This window comes from Lacerta agilis, chromosome 1 (genome assembly GCF_009819535.1).
Source record: "Lacerta agilis isolate rLacAgi1 chromosome 1, rLacAgi1.pri, whole genome shotgun sequence".
Lineage (NCBI taxonomy): Eukaryota > Metazoa > Chordata > Lepidosauria > Squamata > Lacertidae > Lacerta > Lacerta agilis.
The window spans coordinates 7,184,556-7,191,528 of record NC_046312.1 but is presented as its reverse complement, the minus strand read 5'-3'; positions in this window follow the sequence as shown (position 1 = coordinate 7,191,528).

Sequence of the window (6,973 nt, the reverse complement as noted above, 5' to 3'; positions counted from 1 at the left end):
AGAGGTATGAGGCTGCTTTGTAAGTTGACGGCGCCTAACCAGAGTCCAGGACAGAAGACTTCTTCACGCAGCACAGAATAAATAATGGAATTTGCAACCAAATGTGGCGACGGCAACTTGTGGCCGCTTTAAAGGGGATTAGACAAATTCATGGAGGATAAGGCTATTGATAGTTAACTAGTCAGGGTGCCAGAATATTACCTCAAGAACCAGAGACACCATGTCACTGAATGCCACGTCTCAGGGGAAGAAACGCAAGAGCTTTGAGCTCGTGTCCTTCTCGTTGGCTTCCAAAAGAGGCCTCTGGTCGGTCACTGTGAGAAACAGGTAGAAGATGGCTTGTTGGTCTGAACCTGCATAGCTCTTTACGTGTCTTTAAGACATGAAGTAGACAGGGCCTGCGCAACATAACTGAGCCGCAAACGTGGCATGAAGAAAAACGGCTACACCCTAACTGGACCACACTTTATGCTAAAGGATAGTCCATGCAAAGCCCAGGAACATATTAACCAGAGAAGCACAAGGCTGGGTGAAGCGCCATGCGACAGGACGCAAAGCCCATAATCCCTGCTCAAACTGAAGTTCGGACTGGACTGCAAACACCCGTCTTTTTGTTAGGACACACATTGAACTCGTTCCTTCTGCAGCGTCCATTCAGTTTCCTCAGAGATTGCAAATCTGTGTTTCGCGGCCGCCTGATGCCCTTATCTGAAGCACTGCCTCATAATATTGCCAAGGCCGTCTCCTTTCCACATGAACCAAGAGCAGAGGCTGCTATTTCAAGAGGAGGGATTTTTGTTTATTCTTAGAAGTTAGCCAGACCCGGTGAGCAAAAGAGGGTGGAAGGTGTTCAGTCACTGTGGTAGAGCTGGAAGGGACCCCACAGGTCATCTAGTCCAACATCTGCAATGCAAGAATCTCACTGCTAAATTGTCCGCTAAATCTCAGCTAAATCGTCCGCTTCCTCCTCCTTCGCAAAACTCCGCAGGGAGGACAAAGATAGAATTAGTGGGCTCAGCCTATCCACACATTATAGATTTGCTGTCTGCTGGGCCCACTTTCTGCCCTACCTGCTGTCCCTGCCCCCCCCCCCAGCACCAAGCTCCCCGCTGCCTCTCCTGGTGAGTGGCACCAGCCCCACAAGAGGGAAGTGAGCCAACCTCTGACTGAATGTAAGCTACCTTATGAAAGGTAAGACCAACCTCCCTGTTGCTCCACCACTTCCCCTCTGGCTCCGCCCACCACTTCCGCAAGGACTTCCGCAAGGCTGTCTAGGAGAACTTCTCATAGCACTTCAGGGGTAAAAATGGCCTATGGAAGCAGAGGAGCAGAGATGCCTTTGGGGGCTATCAACTTTCACAGCCTTCCAAGACTTGGTTCAGGTTAAGGAGAGGGGACTGTCGCTCAGTGGTACAATCCCATGCTTGTAGGGCATGGTACATCCTTGTGTTACCCACAGAGCTACTGACAAGTCCTTGTAGACCAGAGGGAACCCAAGGGCTTCCAACGTCTCCGTTCATTTCCCATGCTAGTTTTGGCTGGCAGGAGTTCAGCAAGAGTGACCATGGCCTTGGGGGAAGAGAGCTTTGCAACTGGGTAAGGGCACAGGAAGAAGACACAACATAGACTCATCTAGAATCATAGAATCATCGAGTTGGAAGAGACCACAAGGGCCATCCAGTCCAAACCCCCTGCCAAGCAGGAAACACCATCAAAGCATTCCTGACAGATGGCTGTCAAGCCTCTGCTTAAAGACCTCCAAAGAAGGAGACCTCCACCACACTCCTTGGCAGCAAATTCACTGTCCAACAGCTCTCACTGTCAGGAAGTTCTTCCTAATGTTAGGTGGAATCTTCTTTCTTGTAGTTTGTATCCATTGCTCCGTGTCCGCTTCTCTGGAGCAGCAGAAAACAACCTTTCTCGCTCCTCTATATGACATCCTTTTCTATATTTGAACATGGCTATCATATCACCCCTAACCTTCTCTTCTCCAGGCTAAACATACCCAGCTCCCTAAGCCGTTCCTCATAAGGCATCGTTTCCAGGCCTTGGGACCATTTTGGTTTGCCCTCCTCTGGACACCTTCCCAGCTGTCAGTATCCTCTATACTGGACACGTTCCAGCTTGTCAGTATCCTCTATATATCCTCTATCTAGCTCTATATTGTCTACTCGGACTGGCAGTGGCTCTCCAGGGTTCCAGAAATGGGTCTCTCCTCACCTCACCTGGCGATGCCAAGGGCTGGACCTGGGACTTCAGCATTGGAAAGCAGATGTTCTGCCACTCAGCTACAGTCCCCTCTCCTTGAGTTGTTACAACTAGGCAATGCACATGGGACACTCTGATAAGCTACATCTAACGCTTCCTCCCAACCTATTGGCTGAAGCTACGAACGTTTAGGGGAAGAGGAGACCAGGGGGGTTGTTTTGTGCAAAGGGCCTGCACATTCAGTTCTGATACAAACATGCATTCCCTTGACTAAGCAGGTACATCTTATTTATCTGCATGTCTGTCTCCTGCCACTGCTTATCTCTGCCTTAGGGTTCTAGTAAAAAACAAGGTAGGTGTCAGTAGTCTGACCCCTGCCCACCTGTTTTCTAAAGCATCTCCTCCAATCTGGCAATTATTATTAAGTCCTTTTTTATTTTAAACCCCCCCCCCCAAAAAAAAAACAACCCCTAACTTATCCTTAACAATTAACAATTAACCCACTTGGACATTTTGACATTCCCAATTATCTGTTTAGGTGGTTTTGGAATACAAATAAAATATGCACGTATTAAAATCTTGCACGCGATACTGAACATTACAGAATTTAAGTTGCACGTATACTATATTTTTTTTTGTAAGTATCCCGATATTGTTGAAGTTCAAAACATGTGAAAATCGGTTTGCAGTTGGAAACACTGGATTTCAGAATCCAGACCCTTTACTGAATTTCAAGATCTGCACAATATCTTGTTTCAGTGCCTCATTTGGTGTTTGGAACACAACTTCCAGGTCTTGATTCTCAGCCGTGAACAATAGAGCTTGTTCTTAAAACAAGGCTAATAATAATAATAATAATAATAATAATAATAATAATAATAATCTCTTGAGATTCCAGGCCATCCAGCAGATTCTGCTACAGGAAACATTGACCACTGTGTCCAACCACAGCCAATGAGGTTTTCTGAACCAGGGATGGAAGACTGTGGTGGACCGCATATTTAATATCAGCGGCTTGCAGGGATTTATAACAAAAATACAAGGCTACGTGCACCTCAGTCTCTGCTATCAAGCAAGAGTGCTTACTCCTTAACATGGGCAGGGACTGATGTAGCTCAGAGGTAGAACATCGTGCAGAACGGTCTCAGATTCAGCCCCCAGCATCTAAAGGACGTCATTTAGCCATGTCAGAAAGAGGTCCACTTTGGACTCTGAAGAACTCCTGCTAGCCAGACATAGGGTTAGCTGGACGTCTCCCCCTAAGGCAAATTCGTATTTCCACAGCTTAACGGCAGAACACCTGAAGGTCCCAGGTCAATCCCCGGGATCTCCAGGTAGAGGGATGACAGGTGGTGGCATGAACGACCTAGACAATGCTGGGTCAGATTGACAAATATTCTGATCAGGGATAAGGCAGCCTCCTACGAGATCCTAAAAATGAATTCTAGTTTATTTTAGAAAATTAAAAACCACATCCAGACAACTCTAGCGATTCTGTTTGGGGGGAAAGGTAGGAAAGGGGGGGGATAGAGAAGTAAGGTACGTTGCCCATGCTCAAAAAAAGCCACAGTCTCTTTTACATGTGTGTGTTACATGCATGTCAATGGTGTGTTTCTGTCTCTGTAAGAAGAGATAGAGAAGCAACTTTTCTGTATGAAACAAAGATGTTTAGAAGCCAAAGTAAGGTACAGCATAGGGTCCAGATGTCCTTTGACCCATCCCCAGCTAGGAGAGAAATCAAAGCTTGCTGCAGACGTTTTTTTTCCCCACTCCACTATGCACTTGAAGCCATCACAGCTGAAAAAGTGGTGGTACTGTTCCTTTGTTAAAACTAGCACAGTGGGTTTCGCCACTTAAAAAGGCACTAGTATCAACAAAAAAGTTGGGAGGTTCAAGTAACATCATTTAAGCAGTCCGCCAAGATTTAAATATGTGCATTTAAGGAACTCAGAACAACAGCATTCTGGGAAAGTATTTACAAGAAGCACCTTGTTTCGTGTAAGTAGCGAGAGGCGCGCCTGAGCGCACACATGCTCGGCACGTCTGCATGAGACCGTCGTTTTGGCATATTAGCACACATCCGGGAAGGAGGGAAGCAGCACCAGAAACCAGGGTGGGTAAATGTTCTGCATAGAGAAAAGGCTTTGCTCATCTTTCTGCTATAGCAGGCTTTGTAAATAGCCACTTGCCCGGTCGCCTAGGGCGAGGCATCGTCACCATCAGGCGACCAAGCAAGGAAGCTTTTGTAAAGTGGAAGAGAGCTTGCTCTGTCCACACTACTCCCTCCTGCACGGCTTGGAACATGCATCATAAGTGACCGACACAGGCGTCTGTAGTCTGGCGGGGAGAGTAAATGTTTTGTGAGCTAGGCACCTGCCCTCTTTGCAAAGCTGTTGTTTACTTATTAAATCAGTTTACTGCCTTTCATCTGAAGGTCTCAGGGCGGTCTCTCTCAGGAAGGGCTTTGGGATGAACCAGAAGGGGCAGGTACTGTAACAAGGCTGATGCCACAGCCCAAGTTCCACGTTATGTCAAATGCATAGTTTGCCATTGCCACTGTTAGTGTTATTACTATTATTTAAATAAACAGCTCCTGCAAGGGAGGCACTAATCAGGAAAAGGACCGCAATGAGCAGATTAAAAACAAAACAAAAAACCTCCCCCCCCCAGCGCTGTGATCCCACTCAAATAACACTCTGAAACTCTTCCCCCCCTTCCCATGCCAAACAATAGCTTCTGGGGGGGAGTGGGCACGGGAATGTTCAGCAGCGCAGAAGAAAAGGTTTACCGTATTTTTTGCTCCATAAGACTTTTTCCTCCTAAAAAGTAAGGGGAAATATCTGTGCGTCTTATGGAGCGAATGGTGGTCCCTGGAGCTGAATTGCCCAGGGGCCAAAAGAGGATCATGCTTCTTATTTACAAACAGAAACGGGGGTGTTGAAAGGACCCCGCTCAGCAGCTGATCAGCAAGAGATCAGGAGAGAGATAAGAGTCCCAGCTCCCTTTCAGCCCCGCCCTCCTTGTTGAATGTGCTGCAGGGGGAGGTTGCTTGTTTCCCCAGGACATGTGACTGGCTGATTAGATATCTGTCTGGAAACTGTAGAAATGGCTCCCTTTCCTTTAGAAGCTGCAGAAATGTGAGTTGAACCTCATAAAACGGGGCTTTTCCTCTTTGCTTCCCCCCCTTTGCAATAGGAGCTTTGCTTTTCCCCCTTTGCAAAAAAAGCTGCAAAACTTTTAGCTGATCCTCAAAAAACAAGGTTTTTCCCTTTGCAAAAAAAAGCTGCAAAACTTTTAGCTGATCCTCAAAAAAAACAGGGTTTTTAGAGGAGGCAAACCAGAAAAATATTTTTTTTCTTGTTTCCTCCTCTAAAAACGAGGTGCGGCTATGGTCCGGTGCACCCTATGGAGTGAAAAATACAGTAACTGCTCGCCTCCCTGTCCATCACAGTCCCAATCCTGATTCTCCCCTGTCCCAACAGCTGGCTCTTTAGTATTTAAAAAGTGATAACCACACAGCACCACTCTTGCATTTTGCAGGATATATATTGCTTGCTCCCTCGGTATCTCAATAAAAAGCTAACTTCCCTTCAATGCCCTTCAAAGGACTGGAGGCGGCAGCCTTGGAAGCTCGAAGCATCTACCTGCAAGCTGATTTGGCAAGCAGGATCCTGGTTTGGTGTTTCGGACAGGCAACTGGCATGCAAGCCGACAAGAACATCTACTGGCCCCAGCTTAGCACTTTCCAAAAGAAGCCCCAGAGGAGCTGCTCTCGTTGCAAGTATTTCTGGGCTGCTCTTGGTTGCAAGGGGTCAAACTTTGAGCGTAAGCTGACCAAGGACGAGGTCAACTTGACTGTTGGGCAGTGGTCACGGGGGGGGGGGAGAGTGTCTACTGCAAGCCTCACGGGGGCACCAGCTTCCTCACCTGCCCTTGCAACACCCTCACGAGACAAAGGGGCCGCTCGAGTATTCTTGTCCTCAATGTTTTTGTAGGGAATGCTCTTTGCCTGCCAGAAACACAGCTGTGCATGGGTTTTAATACTGCCAAAACGTTTTGAACTTGCACCGTTCGCATTTGCTCCACGTTGTGCTCGCATTATTGTCTTTGTATGCCTGCGTTTGTTCTCGGGAGCACTTTGGATGGCGGGCAGCATGCATTGCACAAACAGTAACACAACGCAACATGGCTGCCTCTCTGGAGGGTGGCGGGCTGAGCGCTTTGCTGCTCTCGGCAAAGGACCAGCAAAGGGGCCTGTGCCTTCCAGCAGCGAAGCCACGAGATGCCGGAAGAATTCTCCGCTGGGACGCCTCGGCTCTTGCAAGGGAAGCCCTCCCCACCCCCACCCCGAAAAGTGCATTTTCTCTTGAAGATGGCTTGTGTTGCTTCTGTGCCCTGAATAAGTGTGCCCAAGACACATCGAAAACTCCCAAATGCAGACATCACCCTTACCTCAAGCTTCCCCTACTGGTGACCTCCAAACGTTTTGGACTACAACTCCCATGAGCCTGACCACTGCAGTTCCCCTAAACCCAGACCTCTGCAATTCCCAAGATTCCCAACCACTGGAGCTCCCCTGAACCCCGACCTCTGCAACTCCCATGACCCCCCCAAACTGCAGCAATGAAACTGCTAGCACACTTGCAAAGCTAAGCAGGGTCCGGTATGGTTTGAAATTGGATGGGGGACCGCATGCTGAGATTTCTGCATTGCAGTGGAGCTGGACTTGATAACCCTCAGGGGTCCCATCCAACTCCACAACTTC